At 38.4% G+C, this 14,972-nt stretch overlaps 1 protein-coding gene across 5 annotated transcripts in view; it reads left to right on the top strand.

The window, feature by feature from the left end:
- Positions 1-863: 863 nt before the first annotated feature.
- NIPBL (NIPBL cohesin loading factor) overlaps positions 864-14,972 on the top strand; it is a 149,845-nt gene continuing 135,736 nt past the window's right edge. For 2 of the 5 annotated variants that reach the window (XM_058824243.1, XM_058824247.1), the window contains exon 1: positions 3,320-3,689. The gene's annotated coding sequence lies outside the window, so the exon portion shown is untranslated. Of the gene's footprint in view, positions 885-2,168; positions 2,276-3,313; positions 3,690-14,972 lie in introns of those variants that run through there. The other 3 variants (XM_058824244.1, XM_058824248.1, XM_058824245.1) reach the window with 3 other exon arrangements.

Raw genomic sequence — 14,972 nt, 5'->3', positions numbered from 1 at the left:
ACATATACTGTAATATGGGTAATATACGTACCTGTAAATTACTAGGAGGTAAACAGAATGCACAGTGCTAGTGCATCACATAACTTAAAATGACAGGTACTTGAATGTTATACTGGCCCTTAAAGAGACAAAAACGGTAAAAACCAATGCATTTTTCATTTATTCTACAGAAAAAAATCAAATTACAACAATCATATCTAAGAAAACATTGGTGCCAGGTGTATTTTTACTCCAGTATTACATGGTGTCCATAATTTATGAAGCTGAATAACAATATGTAGCATTCAGGGAAGTTAACATCAGAGTGAGGAGGGCAAAAGAGGTCCCTTCTCTACTTTGAGCAATGCTATCTTTGCATTTATAAAGCTTATCTCAGTACACAGCAGCAGCAGTTGTAAACAGCAGCAAGAGACATACCTACAGCTTTCCATATATTTTGTGAAAATTATTTGAGTGCTCTCTCCATGAATATCTTTAATTCCTGCCTTTTGAATTAAGATTTACTTTGAAGAACAAAAAACGAGTCTGAAGTAACAGACTGGACAAATAGCTTAAAGTTATGGGAACTCAGTCATTTGTTTTGGGCAAAAGATGCATTTGCCCTGGACATCAAAGGGAGCAGGATTAGGTTCTAAAACTTTTACCCTGAAACTTGCAGTTCATTTTCTAGACTACATAGGTGTGGATTTGCCCGGGGAATTCAGAGAGCTCTGCCCTTCTCCACACTGCAACCAGCTTTGTTCATGCAGTTTATGCTCCTTAGTGTGCTACAGTCATGGTTGCATGGCTGCATAGCTCCTCCCATAGAGATTAGGGCTATCCCCACCCCATGACTAAGGCCTGGAACAGAAATAAGGTGTAAAGGCTTTTGCAGCAGTTATCAGGTAATCTGAAATACTTGATTTATCACTTCTCTGGTCATTTCAGGCATAATGACATGAACCCTATGCATACTACAGTGCTTTTAGGAATATAGTGAACATCCATTCTGCAATAGATTGTTGTGAGTGAGCTTTTGAAGCAGAATACAAGGAACTGCTTGTCTGAATGCAGTCAAAGGATTTGATCTTTCATTTTTAAAAGTGGAATAAAAATATTTTATTTCCCTTAAGGAAAATAAAATCCTGATTTGCTCATGTGTGTTACACACCACCTTCTCTCTTAATGGTTTAAATTAGTTGTTCTCTTGTGCAGGTAATACAGCATAGTAGTCAAGTAAAATAGCCATTTCTACAAGTTCTTTTAGTTGAGTGGTATTTTAAAAGCATTAAATGGTCTAGTGATATTCTCATTGAAACCATAATCAAATAGGTGTTGTGCCTGACCATAGAACCATAAAAAAACATATTTGGCATTTGAAAATTAAAAATTCAATGTTCTGTATTTTATTTACATATTAATTCACCAACTAAGAAAAAAATAATTATTTAATAGGATTACTAAAATTACAGAAAGCCTCCATCAATATAAATTGGTAACAATCACTTAGAAGTAGATTGAAATAGTATTCCTGAGCTTTGTAATTTTAGAATTACATTTTCCTGGAAATTCATAGATGTGTAAGTATGCATATATACGCTATATGAACTCCAGATAGGTAGTTCCTTAAGTTATATTTTATTTCCAAGAGAACGTAAACAGTTTTCCCCTTAAGTTACAAAGTTGCAATGTATTAAATTCAGTGTGAAGACTTAAGGACACACTTCATTTGCAACACCAATTATTTACCTTTATTTCGAATTGATAACTTCAAGTTATAAATGCATAAACGATTATAGGATTGGGACCCTTTATATTGACTTGGAACAAAGATCTAATATATTTTTTTCAGAGCCTAGTTTACTCTGTCTCTGTTAATACGTGCCATTAGAATAATAGTATTTCCACTGCTGAATTACCGTGTTTTCCAGTGCCGTCTTCACTTCTGTATTTAAAAAAAAAAAACAAAAAAAACCAAACAACCTTGTAAACCAAACTTTGATTCATCCAAAATTATGAATTTTGTAGTAGTTTAAGCATAAGAGAAGCATTTGAAGTCTATATTAAAACCAGAGCACAATTCAAAAAATCCTAAGCATTGGAGAGATCAGGTGCACTGGTGTAAGATTCTATCCCTTTGTGCAAATAACATTTATCCAGCGCTGAAAGGGTGTGTTTATATGTCACAGGGTATTTACAGCTGTGTCCAGCTGATTCCTGGAGTCGACAGACAAGGAGTTCTTCCTTTAGAAATGAAAGGATTTTTGTCCAAGTATTGAGCAGCAAACGACATTAAGTGAGTACTAAAAGACATAGTTACTTCATGGGATATAAATGCTTTTCCATTATTATCCTGTGTTATGATTATTCGGTTTTACCTGTAGAGAGGAACACCAGAAAGTCTTTCAGATTAGGACATGCTCTTTCTCCAAACACTCCTTCACAACACACAATTAAAATATTTACAGTAAATATAGTGGCGGTGGAGCCTCAGACTCCAGCGAAGGACATTTCACCTGAACATCAGCATTTTCCCCGGTGCTCGTCCAAAAAGCCCGTTTTTGAAAGCCATTCCCTTTTCGTATGTCCATCTGGAAATCCCTCGCCCCGGCAATGCTTTGAGCAGCGGGTGTTTCGGTTCCTGCGGCGCGGCCTCTCACATCCACACCGAAAGGGCATGAGCGGCGACAGTAACTCCAGCGAGTGTCCCACCTCCAGGGGCTGCCGCCTCTGAGGGTTCAGTTTAAGAGCCCTTTCCAGGTCTGCCTCCTGCGAGGCAGCCTTTTGCAGTCCTCCTCCACCATGCTTAGGCAGGACAGAAAAATAAACACCAAAACGTGTATTTTTTTCCGAGAGAATCCCTTCTTCGCAAATCCTCAGCGGAGGCTTAAGCATAAACTTCGGTCTCGTTCCGCGCACCAAAAGGCCGGGATGAGGGAGAAAATTAAAAAAAGGGGGGGAAAAAGAGAAGGTCGTGCAGCAGGGAGAGGAGCTACGCAGGGGAGGCTCTGCCGGGAGAGGCGAGGCAAGGGAGCCCCTCCAGCTGCAGCGGCGGAAGCGGCGCTGGTGGAGCGAGGGAGCGTTCGGGCGAGGAGGAGGCAGCGGAGGGAAGGGGGAGGTTGCTGGTGTTTGGCGCCGGTGGAGGGAGTCATTCCTGCCGCTGCACTTCCGGTCGGCATTTTGTTCTGAGAGGGAGCGAGAGAGACACACAGAGGATCCTTCCCCCTCCTCCTCCTCCTCCTCGCCCTTCTCTCCCTCTGCCCCCCCGCTCGGTACCGACTCACCGTGCCCAGGCCGCCCCTCCCCGCCCTCCTGCGCTCGCACTCTCGGAGGGGGCGGCGGCGGCGGCGGCGGCGGCCCCTTGGCAGCGCTGCCCCTGGGCCACCCTCCGCTCTCCCCGGCTCGGAACCGGTTCGGCGCGGCGCGGCCCGACCCGTGTTGATGTTGTGAAGCAGGCTCGGGGGGAAGGGATTTGCCTCGGCCGCACACCCCCCGGCTCTACATGTTCGCTGCACTGAGGAGGAGACGGAAGAGGAGCCAGCCCCCCTCCCGGCCCGGATTATTGTTGTTATATTATCTCCCCTCCTCCTCCTGCTCCGCGGCGGCGGCGGCGGCCCAGCGGCGGCGGCGGCCTCTCTGAGGAGGGAGGGGGGCGGATTTCTCTCCCCCTCTCTCGGATTCTCGTTGGATTCAGACGCCGATTTGCTCAGGTAATCCCCCCTCCTTGTCTCCCCTTCCCCTCCCTGCCCTCGCCAGCAGCGGGCCGGGCCTCTCAGCCCAGCGGCCCAGCACTGCCGGGAGCAGAGGGGATTAGCTGTTATCCGGGGTAGAGGGGAGTAAGTGGCAACCGGAGGTGTTTATTTCGCAGCCCCCCTTCCTGCTCGGTCGGGTTTGGCGGAGGAGGTTGGTTCGTGCCGGGCTGCCGGGAGGCCCAGGCCCGGCGGAGGGCGCAGGCCCGCCGGCCAGCGCCTTTACTCCAGCTCGGGGATTAGAAAGGCGAAGCGGCTGCTCAGTGACAGGCCTCAACCCGAAAAGAGCAGGAGGAGGAGGAGGAAACAATACATTTAGTCGCAAATGTGCACTGATCCTTTCCCATATTTACAACTTCACCTAGGGCAAGGAAGGGTCCCAGAGCAGACAGCCCTCTGAAGTGGGGCAGAAGTGGAGGCATAGGGGAGGAGAGACAATGTAAATACTCAGGAACAAAAATGCCACTTGTCTTTGCTATTACCTTGTTCTTCTAACCAAGTGTGTTCTGAACATTCAAAAGTTTAAATGCTTTTGGTTTTATAATTTGCAGATGTTTCATTTCTAAATAACATTATTGATTAGTATGTTAATGACTTAGTATATTTATAGCATAAAATAGTGCTTGAAGGATGATTGACACAACACGAACACCTGCAGACCCAAGAAATACAGATAGCATAGCATATTATATTAGGTATTCCGCACAATTTTGGTGTCTGTGTCCTGTATACGCTACAGGAATGTATGTTAAAGGAAGAAATACCATTTTCTGCTTCTAGCAAACGGAAAACAGGCAAGGGATCGTGTGTAAAGTGCTGTGTTTGTGACATTTAAGGGACCAAGGTGAGGTTGAGATCTTAACCAAAGTACTTGAGAGTCACATCTAAATTTATTTATGTGAAGTGTGAGGAATCTTAAAAAGTGTCATCTTGTCAGGCTGTATCACTTTGAGATCCTGAGGTTGTTATTGGCTGTTTGTGTCCATGATATTTGAATATGTAATTAGGTGTAATTTTTACAGGTCAACTGTGTTTTGAAAATGACTGTTTATTAGTCTCAGGTCTTTATAAATAACTAGTAGCTGATTTACAATAAAGTAAATCTTGTACTTATAAATGGTAGAGTTGTAAATGTTGCTAAAAACTCCGGCACATATAAACAAACGCCCTGTGTACTAATAAAAATGCTTCTACAGAAATTACATCGCTGCAGGAAATTTTAAGATACAAAGTTTTCATCCTAGTAGAGAGGAATTTTGTTAGTGGCAAATGATTGTTGATATTACATAATTTGTTACATTTTCAGCAGGATTTTTAGTTGTTCAGGTAGATTTGCTGTTATAAAACATGGTTACTATATCTAATAGAGTAACTTTCTGATGCATTGTGTTCAGAGTCTTGTAAATGAAACTCTGCTATCGTGCCTCCTGCGTGCCCTGATACATGTTTAAAAGGGTGAAGTTAATATAGCTGTCACGTAGAAGGCGTGTTTTTAATGCTGTAAATCCGTGTAGTAGTCAGTAGCGTGTCCGTGATTTGTATTGGTCAGGGAGCAGTTTGAATTTTAAAAAGCCAGAAGATCCTGCTGAGCCCCAATCCCGGCCTCCCTTCCTCCCACTAATCTCCCATTCCTGTCTTTGTGCTGCCTGGTCCTGTTAGACACTGTTTGCAACAGGGCCTCAGGCCTACGTGCGTGGAGAGGAACCATTTACAGTTCGAAAAAGCAGCTTTTTATTTTTAAACTTTGTGAGATGCAGAGGGAGCCACTAGTCGTCTCTAACTGTCCCCACCTCGGTGTGTAACAGCGGAGTTGCTGTTTGCTTTTGCCCTGTAGTGTGCGTGGAGACCGAGTGTAACTCTGTTTCGCAGGAAAGAAAGGACTGTGCAGAAGTAGTTGTAGTTCTTGGGTAGTTTTCATCATCAGGAAGCGACATTACAGCCATAGCATTTCTTGCGTCTGTGTTTCAGGCAGCTGCCGTTATAAGAAGAATGTGTTTGTTAAGCTAACAGTAGTGAACTTTTCTGACTGATTTTTCATTTAAGGAGGGTTGCTTTAAATATTCTCGATATGAGCAGGAAATGAGCTACTGTAGTTACACAGTTCCTGTCAAGTTTATCTTGCCAGGGTTGTGTGGTTGTGTTTACAGCACCCTTTTTTTTTTTTTTTCTTTTTATCTTTTTTTTTTTTTTTTTTTTTTTTTTTTTTTTTTTTTTTAACTGGAACGGATGGACTTTTCTGGAATGAAGAATAGTTGTATTTATAAAGGGAAATATAAGATGTCTGTTTTTATTTGTAATTAGTTTTTTGGGTTTGTTCTTATGAGCTGTATGAGGTTAGTCGTGAATTAGTTGCTTGATCAGTTTATATAGTTTTACAGAAATATTTAAAGTTGAGATATTTATAAGAGGACTTATTTTTCTTTTGAGTTGCATGTTTTAGCATATTTGAGAGTGTGTGTGTGCATACGTGAAGCAGGCTTGTGGCACTTTCATACTACTTTTTCCCTGATGTTAAGAGTTTCTACTAAGTGTTTATCACAACAGCTAGCTGCCTAAGGACAATGTATTTATTTTAGTGATGTTATGGAAATACAAAATTAATTATTCTTGAGATGTTAGTTGTAACTATTATTTTATCAAAAAGAGAAAAATGCTTATTTCTACATTTTATTTTGTACTTTTTCCTGCTTTTTGCATTTTGAATTTACTTCCTCTACACAAGTTGTTTTTTTCCTCTCAACTTCTTGAACATTTTACCTAAGGTTATTCCAACAAAAATCCCTTCCTGAAATCTTTAGCTGTTGATTAAAGCTGGTTTTATACTTTTTAAAAATCAAAACATAGAAACAGAAATGTCAGTAAAATAATTTTTTTTTTTAAATTTGCAATGTTTAAGTTTTGACTTAGAAGCAACCGACAGATCAGAGAAGCCAAATTATATACCTAAGCCCTTTTGAAAATCATTATTCTACATAAGAGCACAGGTACCCCATTAAACCTTATGCTTGAGACTCCATGTACATAAATGTTCATACAACTCTTCTTGCAGAATCAAGGCCATAGATAGTAATTTCCTTAGGAGAGAAACTTTTTGTTTGCTTGTGTTGTTTTGTTAATTTGTTTGTTAGTGATTGTTAAGGTAATATAACTTTAATCCTAAATGTTTTGTGTATATAGTTCTCTACAATATAAATAAACAATATTTTGGACGATACTAGGTAAAAAATGTGGATTGATTTAAGCTAGAGATTCTATTCCTGTTTTTATATGTTCTGTGGCAACTGGACTTTCATGTCTATTATATTACAAAATGTTAAACTGATTATACCAAATTTATGTTAATATTTCTTAAAAATTGCACAAGACATATGAAACTTCTGGATAATTGCTGTAACTAGAGAGAAAAATATCTACTTTTATCCTGAATATCTAGATCTAGGAAAGAAATCAAGTCTTCAAATTCACAACTTTATAATTTCTAGAAAGTATGCTAGAGGAGTGGGTAATATTCATGAATGTGTGTAATTTGGATAACAACCATGGACATACTTAATCAGAAAAACATGAGTAGTTGCAGCTTTAGAATTCGTTGACTGGTAGGTGTGAGGTGGGTCTTCAGGTGTTAGGGTGGTTATTTAGTATCACAAAACACTAAGAATATTTAACATTGGAAAGAATGGCCATTTCAGTATCATACCACTTATTTTAGATCTTGTTTTTCATTTGCCTTTATTAGAAGTAATTCAGGTTAGGTTAGCTTCTGATTTTGAAACATCAGCAGTAATGAGCACTTAGTTGTAAAGAGATATCTGCAAGGATATGCTTGAAATTGGTTATACCTGTGTATTGTTGCTAATAACTCTATACAATAATGATCTCTTTTAATAATGAAAAAGTATTCTTGAAATTAAGAAAATAAGTGTTTGACAATTGCAAACTCCTTAATATAACTCATGTACATTTATATTTTTATTTTCTTTGTATTGCAAACATACTTTTTAGTAGCTGATCCTGACTCCCAAAAGGTGTTAAAAAAGCGCTTTACATTGACATGTATGACGTTCCATGAGTAAGGAAATTGAGTTTGAGGAGATTGTGCAGGACCTGTGATTTGTGTTTCAGTTCTTGTCCCTGCTGTTAGCCATAGAAAATCTCCCCAGCAAAAGGAAGGGAAGAAAGGATTTTGGCCCATCTGTATGTGGAAACTAAAAGGGATTCCAGTCAGATTGAATATGGTTGTTAATACTGTATTTTAAGGTGATTACTTAGTCTGCACAAATAACTTCAAAAGAATGTAAATATCCAAGACCAGTTTTCATGCTGAAGTCATAAAAAATTCTAGAATAAGTTTATTTTATGGCCTTTAGAATTTGTATCAATTTTAAGTGTAAGTAATCAGAGATCTCAGATTCTTTTTATATGAGTAGATAATTAAATTTTTCATTTTATTGCTGGCGTTTGATTTGAAGTGCTCTGGTTTTTGTAGCAGCGTGTATGTGTAGACATGCAATGCGTTTTAGAGGAACAGTGTCAGAGAACCCTAGGCTGCAAAATAAGGGAGTACTGTAAGGAAACAGCCAAGTGAAGAGCTGGGCCTTTAACTGCCCACAGTATTCAACCCTTCCCTTGCAGCCCCAGTTCAGTGCCTCATCCAGTGCATGTGAAATGCCAGCTGACCACTCTTATAACCTAGTTTATGTACTTATCATTGTGTACCCTGTTGCCTTATTACCTGCTGTGTACATCCCAGTCACTCAGGAAGGCTGAAGTGTTTTCATATTTTAATTTGTAGAGTTATCTCAAAACAAGGTGCAGACTTCAGAGAGTTTTGTTTTTGCACATCTGTAAAAGATTTTTTTCTATTTTACAGATGAAAGACTGCAATGGAACCAAAATAGTGAATTTTAAAAGCTTATAAATCTTATCTATTGTGACATACTTTACTCTTCAGATTTTTAAAGTTACTTTACAGCACTTAGGAAGTTCATAACATTGTTTTTGTTCGTCTTGTTTGTGGTCATGTATGTTCTGCACTTCAACTTGTTAGGCTCATTGTTTCTCCTCTTGAAACCCTAAGTATAGAATGGTTTTTCACTGGAGGCCTTAAATATCTATTAAATTTCAACTCTTTTGATCATGGCAACAGTTGGAAAAAACCGGACTGCCTGTCCTGAGAACCTAAAAAAGAATCATCCTCTATCTCTTAAAGTTTATTTGGGAGAGAACAGGGCAGATCATTAACTCAAATCGCGCAGTAATTAACTGTTGTGGCTCCAATATTGAACACAGAGATACAAAATGTTACTGTTCCTCTCTAGGATTGCTAGTTCCTATTGGAAGGTATCCTAAGCATGGGGTTGGGATTCTTGGGGATGGAGCTCTGGCTCTTGGCCTGATAATTGTTGCACTTGATGAGAGTGCTTGAGAGCCCACCTCTACGCCCAGTGGTCAGACCGCTGCGATGTCAGTCAGTTGTCAGGCTCCTCTAAGACTGTTAGTGCAGCAAGGCTCTTCTGGGGTGTAGTAAGTGCATTCCTAGCCAGAAGATTGCTTCGGGGATATAGGAAGTCCAGCCCCAAATGTTTAATTGTATCAGGCACAAAAGTTCTTGAACTCTTTTCTTCTCCTTTGGCTTTTTGTATCATGCTCAAAGCGTGGCTCAGGGACTGTGAGTACATTACAGAACAGGCAGAATAAGTAGCCCTTTAGTCTTATTAACTTATTTCCTTTCTGTCTTGTGCAGATTTTCTGTGAGAGTACATTTGTGGAGGCTTTTTGTTAGTTTGTTTTGATTTTCTGCTTTTAGTTTTGATTGTTTTTTAGAAGAGTTGTTTTTCATAAAAGTCAGTTTTCGGCAAAAGATGTCTTGAATGTGAAACTTCTCAGTCAGCTGGTTTTATTAACTATGCTTTATTCAAATTCCTTAGTAGGAAAGTGTTATGTTCCATGTAAGGCACCTCCGTGTACTTTGTAAGTTTGTGTTTCACGACATATATGTCATGTGCCATATATGGGGCAGTGATCCTCTGAATAACAAGAAATGGTATATGATCATCTAATCAATGAGTATCACAATGCACAAGGAGCTAAAATATAGGTACAAGCAACCATAACACTAACATTTCTTAATACTTCTATGCTTGTTTTTGTAGTACCAACCTTTTTTCTCCCTTTTTTTCCCCTCAAGCTCACTGAATAACAAACATATGTCTGTGCTAATGCAATCTCTATCTCTCATGTTTGAACTTAAGTATTTCCTCTATGTTGACCTCAGAGAGGATGAGGTTGCAAATACTCCATTTCTGAAATTTTGTTTTCAAGTCTTATGACTTAATATGACTGTCTGCATTTCTTTCATGCTATTTTCCATTCAGATGTGTTGCTTTCTCTTTTTCTTCAGATATGTTTTCTGGCTATTGAGAATAGGAGGAAGAATTTGGAGGGCCCTCACCAGATGCTATGTACAGCAGCTGACTTTAAAAAATTGCCGTAGAAAAAATAATCTGGAACCTTGGGGTTCTTTTGATTATTTTTTAGGTTCTCAGGACACTTTTTGTAGTGTAAAAGCTGAACAAGTTTGGTGAGATTCTAATGAGACTGTGGGGAGAACTTATGGGGAGTTCTTTGTGAAGATCTAAAATCTTTGATTTTTTTAAACTTTGTTATGTTTTTTTCTGAAGGAAAAATTTTAAATCTGCTTGGTCATGTGTTTGTTAAGTTTCTACTTAAAACTAAGGTGATGTAATTGCTTTTTACTGTGTGAATGCTATGTTTCCTTTTTTTTCCTTTCTTTTGAATTAATGGAAAATAGATTTTTTTCTGCTAACATGCTCAGTAGTGATTGTCTCTTCCTGGTAATTTCTTTTAAAAACTCATGTTGAGGCATAACCTGTAACATAGCACAATTTCATTTATCCTTTTAAAATTTGGCAGTCAAGGATTTGAAGCATTGCTTATCAGAGTTACTGACTTTAAGAATGCATGTTACTCCTTGCATGTAGGTAGGACTGGTTCTCCTCTGTTTCCTGATTACTGATGTACTATTTAAAGGCAATGATTTTACTTCTGACTTTGCTCAACTTCAGTCATTTGGGCCAAAATCTTCTATGTTGAGTGAATGCCCTTTATTGACTTATTATCTGGATAATGTTCAAAGTGAACATAGTTCACTGGCTTCTAAGGGCTGTGATAGAAGAAAAAATGCTTTTAAATTATTCCTGACCTCTTTTTCAAGCTGTTCTTTGGGAAAAGGAGTTTAGAATTTCAGTGTGAAATAACTTTTTACATTAAGGATGTACATTTAGTTGCTATTTGAAAAGCTTTCAGAAAATTTAGACACAAATTATTAGTGTCTAAAAAATTAACTGATTTCCCTGATTGTAGGTGATATTGTTGAAAAACTTTGTGTGCACAACAGAGCTTTCCTAAAAAGTTCTAAGCAGTGAGATAGTTGTACAAACTCTTAGTTTTATGGTTTTCATTCTCTTCTTATCCACAATGCAGATTAATATAAGTGTGTAAAAGAAAAGAAGAGAAATTGCAGATGGATGGAAGGATGAGCATATGGAGAAGGAGAGCAGTGGACTGGAGCTGGACTTGGATGGGGAGGAAATGGAGTTTGAAGGGTGGAAATTGGGAGAATGTAGGAGCTTTGAAGTTCTTAAGGAGCAGAGCCTTAAGAACATCTCCTATGAAGACAGTCTGAGAGAATTGGGAATGTCTGAAGAAAAGAAGGCTCTGGGGTGAGACTCCATAGCACTTCTCAGTATCTAAGTGGGACATTTCACGAAAGCTGGAGAGGGATCTTTTACAAGGGCATGAAGTGCTGGGACAGCAGGGAATAGCTTTCAGACGACAGAGGGAAGGTTTAGATTAGGTCTTAGGAAGGCATTTCTTTCTTTGAGAGTGATGAGACAATATGTTGTCCAGAGAAATTGTAGCTGTTCCAGCCCTAGAAGCGTTCAAGGCCAGGTTGGATGGGGTTAGTGGAAGGTGTATTTGCCCGTGGCAGGGAAGATGACCTTTAAGGTTCCTTCCAACCCAGATTCATACTGTTGTTCTGTGAAATAATGGCTGAACTCTAGTGGCTGGACAAAGGAGCTGGTGTGGCAGATACAAGTGGCCTTAAGAAAGATAAAGGAAGAGCTGTGATGAAACAGCCTTATCAAGAAGCAAAGGCAAAAAGATACTGTGGATTTGCTCGTACAGTCAAGGAAAGCAGTTCAGGGATGAGAGTGGATGGGAAGGGTGTTCTGAGAGAGGCCGGAGAAGGGAAGGAGAAGAAATTGCCTGAGAAGTCAGAAGAACAAAACAAGGATTGGCTGGGCAAAGAAGCATTATTTCACACAGAGGAATTCATTGTTTGAGTTGTCTTTTTTTTTTTTTTTTTTTTTTTCCCTAAACTGAGAAAATTACTTAAGAAAAAAAAAAGCTCAGAAATTTAGACTACTTCTTTTAAGAGCTAATGATAGGAGATTCTGTAGTTCAGATTACCTCTATAGGTATGTGTGCCACTTTTCAGAATGCATTGCTGTATTCTTAAATCTATAATCCCACTTCAACTGACAACAGGATATCTATTTCAGTGATTGTGTAAAATAAGTTGAATTGGGTTTTTAATTTTTTTTAAAATACAACAGGTTTTTGCCTCCAAGTATTTGCCTTAGATATTGTTGATTCTGCCTTGGAGAAAGGGATAAACTTTAGGGATTGCTTTCAGTCCTGTCTTTTACGATTAAACATTTTGATTCTCTTTGGTGTTCAGTGTGTAGCCTTTTGCCTGAATTGTTTTGTGTCATGAAGCCCTGCTCCAGAGACAGAAATCTTAATTTCCTCATAGGCTTTTTTGTGGTCTGTATTGGAATACTGTAATTCCACAATTAAGCTCCACAAATGCTTATTTTTAAAATGTTTTTGAGAGTAGTATTTAATCACGTAAGTTGAGTACTGAGATTAAAAAGTTGATCTTCATTATCTTTGGAAGTCTAACTGGAACAAGTGTAGAATCTTAATTTTAAATTAACTGACTTTTTTTTTTTTTGTATCATGATTTATATGGTAATAGTGGAACAGATTTTGTTAATTTTGGTTACAAATATGACTAATCGGTGCTTGTTCAAATTAGGCTTTGGAGCCTGCAGGATAAAAGGAACACAGAAATATTTGCCATTGGTAATAAAAATAGAATGAGATTGCCAAGAGTGGTGTTTTTCTGATCTGAAGCCTCTTTCCCTTTGTATTTGCTTTGTTTTTACTTGGACTTGAAGTGTCATGTGTACAACAGACCTTACAGTCTTACGAATAGGCTCTGATTCATTTCCAGAGCAGATCCCTCCCGTAAGCTGGAGGATGATTGGGCCCAGGGATGGCAGAGAAGTGTTACACAATTACATAAAAATCCAAGGACCATGTCAGAATTCTTGGAGGCAAGGGACGTTTATTAACTTTTGATTGACATTGCAAAGACTTTCAACCTGGGGGTGGGGGATTTCCTGTAAAAGTCTAGAAACTTTTGAGTCAATACTCAGAAAAAGTAATGTTTTAGTATTTGTTGACATCAGCTTTTCAGTGCTGAATGCTCTGCTTTAGAGGATGTTTTTAAAGTCATGCTTCTAACATTTTTAATAGTAAGAGTTTTAACATACAGCTATGCATTTAGTGTGATGCATTTCTAAGCATTGTCTTCTAAAACAGCTGTTAGAGTGCAATAAGTGAAATTTACAGTCATGATTTCTACATCATAAAAAGGAATTGGAGTGAGATCAAAAAGGGACTTTGTTGTGATACTGCTATTGAAAAGGTTATCGCTTGAATGTCAGTCAAAAGTTTGAGATGTGAGAGATGTGAAATGGAACTTAGCTCCTCTGGTGCTAAGTAAGGGATCTATATTGGTCAGTTGATAGAAAACACTGAAGAGATTCTTGCATCCTGGAGTTCAGTTTGAATCACTTTATTTGAAAATCATATTCTCTCCTTCTGGTTTTTGTCCTGTTCTAATTAATTTTCTTTGCACTGTGATGTAGTACTCCTTCAGCAGCAGGAGAAGGAAATGGTCACCTCCCCATAAAATATAAAGCCAGTCAAAGGCACTAAGAGATAGTGACAAATGCATGTTTGAATGTCCTGCTACTGAGGAGGATTTCAGAATCTGTCAGATACCTCAAGCAGGTGTTCAATGTCTGTCCTCCTGAGATTTTAAATGAAGTGTTGGAGTCAATGGCTAGTACACAGTGCCAAGTAATCCATTTTCTATGTTAGGTATGTTCAAAGTATGTTTATGACTGGACTTTCTTACTCTGTAGGTCTTGCCAAGACTTACCGGTAAAACAGGTGTTGAGCTGCTTGGTACTGACATACACTGAAGCAAGGTTGCAGATGAGCTTTTCTGGTCATAAGTTAGGTGACTAATTGCTTAGAGAGTTGTAGGAACACACTGTGCACTCCAGAGTCACTATTGTAAAAGGTTATTTAGAGTTATGACTCTGCATATTTACTCACTGGAGTATTTCCCTCTCGCATTCTATCTAGCATGATGTAAAATTTAGTCATGTTATTTGCAAAAATAGGTAATTTATTTTTTACCGTGGAAAATATAATTAAAATATTTGAGGAATTTAAATAAAAATGGAATGGTGTAAAGATTGTTTTGTCTGTAATTCACTACATATCATTACATGAACAAGCCATCATACTACTGGAAAGTAAACATTCTCAGTTTTCACTTATGAACAAGCCATCATACTACTGGAAAGTAAATAAACATTCTCAGTTTTCACATCATACTATAATTTTAGCCCACAGCCTGGAGAAAGAATAATGAGAACTATTTATTTAATTTTGTGGTGTATTAAACACTTGCCTTGAACCTAGTAGACTTTAGAATAGGAATTCCCTCTTTTTTTTTTTTTTTTTTTTTGTAAATGTTTGTGTTTATTCCTGATTAATCTTTTTCCTAGACTCAAAGTAGACATATGATGTCATGGAATTAAGCAAATTCCTAATCATGTCTTGACAAACAATTAGTCAGTGAAGTCTCATAAAAAGCTCTGTAGGTGGACTTCTGAGAATTCAACACAAGTCCTGAAAATCTGAAGTTATTACAAGCTCATCTACAGTGAATGTTCAATTGTGTATATGTAGGATGTGGCAATTGCACCATAACTTGGGTTAATTTAAACCTGTTTCATTGCTGGCTAAGGAAGGTTGGATTGATTTGCATTTTTCATGGCATTATGTACAATTATT

Source organism: Ammospiza caudacuta, chromosome Z (genome assembly GCF_027887145.1).
Source record: "Ammospiza caudacuta isolate bAmmCau1 chromosome Z, bAmmCau1.pri, whole genome shotgun sequence".
Classification (NCBI taxonomy): Eukaryota; Metazoa; Chordata; class Aves; order Passeriformes; family Passerellidae; genus Ammospiza; species Ammospiza caudacuta.
This window is presented reverse-complemented; position numbering and strand designations above follow the sequence as displayed.